At 45.5% G+C, this 1,789-nt stretch overlaps 1 non-coding gene across 1 annotated transcript; it reads right to left on the reverse strand.

Moving 5' to 3' along the window:
• Positions 1–504: 504 nt before the first annotated feature.
• Trnas-uga lies at positions 505–579 on the reverse strand. Its single transcript has one exon. It is a non-coding gene; the product is annotated as a tRNA-Ser (tRNA).
• Between the last annotated feature and the right edge of the window lie 1,210 nt (positions 580–1,789).

Raw genomic sequence — 1,789 nt, forward strand, 5'->3', positions numbered from 1 at the left:
GGACTCGTCTCCAGTGCGGTTGAGAAAGTCCCCTCGTTCCTCTGCTTCCAACCAATCCTCACAGCACTCAACCCTCTTTGCTTTCTGTTCTGGCGTCAAGAGCTTCGGTACGATTTTCGCACACAATTACTTCATTTCAAGTTTTTGTGTCAGGATTTCGTGAACGTTTATTTTGGGGATTGACAGCTCGTCAGCAATCATTCTGACTGTCAATCTACTGTGTTTAAGAACACAGGCCCGAATTCGTTCAACATTTGCATCGGAACTCGATGTCGACGGTCGTCCTGGGCGAGGGTCTTCGTTCACTTCTTCTCGGCCATCCCGGAACCTTTTTAACCACTTAATCACGGTTCGTTCCTTCAGAGAATTGTCTCCGTAAACCTGTTTCAAACACTCAAAAATCTCACGGCCATTCTTGCCTAGCTTTGCAAGAAACTTGATTGTGATATTCACTCTGCAGCGGAGTGTGCGCTGGTATGAAACTTCCTGGCAGAATAAAACTGTGTGCCGGACCGAGACTCGAACTCGGGACCTTTGCCTTTCACGGGCAAGTGCTCTACCAACTGAGCTACCCAAGCACGACTCATGTCCCGTCCTCACAGCTTTACTTCTGCCAGGATCTCGTCTCCTACCTTCCAAACTTTACAGAAGCTCTCCTGCGAACCCTGCAGAACTGACACTCCTGAAAGAAAGGATATTGCGGAGACATGGCTTAGCCACAGCCTGGGGGATGTTTCCAGAATGAGATATTCACTATGCAGCGGAGTGTGCGCTGATATGAAACTTTCTGGCAGATTAAAACTGTGTGCCGGACCGAGACTCGAACTCGGGACCTTTGCCTTTCGCGGGAAAGTGCTCTACCAACTTTTTTTTAAATTTATATTTTTTTACCTTTTTTTTACGATTACCACTTTTTTTAAATTTATTTCCAATGTCAGGCTTACCACCTTTGCTGACATACATTTTGTTGTACTACCGCGTAAATAGTGTCTACAATGTCCATATGTTGACAAATAGTGGCTAATTAGAAAATTAATTAATTAAGGAAATGAATAAAACTGAAAATGCCCAAATGAAAGACATGAAGACATTGTGGATAGTACAAATACAAAAGAAACATGCTCCTGTAGCAATGAAATGAAATTCGTGTCGGGGGCGACACCCGCTCACGACCCGACGTTCGATAGAGCAAGAGAGCCATCTATCGACTCGTTCTCCAGACGTTGGTGTAAGACTGGGTCCTTCTCGAAATTAACTAAGGGTCCGTAAGTGTGATCGATGTCTACCTCGGCTTCTTCGTCTATCTCATCTCTCACCCGTTACACCCCATCTGGCCGTCGGGTCGGTAAATGTAAGTCGCAAGTAATTAGCGAAGTCTTGCCTATATTTCTTATGCTGTTGCAGCTTCATGTGTCCATCCAGGAGAAAATGCCAAAAATCAATTTTGTCCTTTTCCGGTTCGTTATACACGTAGCCCATCACCATTCGGTACCCATGTCACTGCATTGGTTTTTTGGACCGGAAAATAAGATTCTTGGGGGAAAAAAAGTGTGTCTGATGAAATTTTGTGAGGGGCGGAGCGTAACAGAAACGCCAATATCTGTTGTGCCAAGTGCCACACTGGAGCCGTCCCACTACATGCTAAACAATGTTCATCAGTGTCCACTGTTGCGCAGCCTAAACATAGTGGAGTGTCTGCCAAATGAATCGCGTGCCGCCGTTGATTCGTTGCGAACTTCCTATTTACCACCACATACCATGTTGAGCGTACCGACGTTGGGAGGTAAAA

The sequence above is a fragment of the Schistocerca americana genome, chromosome 4, assembly GCF_021461395.2.
Source record: "Schistocerca americana isolate TAMUIC-IGC-003095 chromosome 4, iqSchAmer2.1, whole genome shotgun sequence".
Classification (NCBI taxonomy): Eukaryota; Metazoa; Arthropoda; class Insecta; order Orthoptera; family Acrididae; genus Schistocerca; species Schistocerca americana.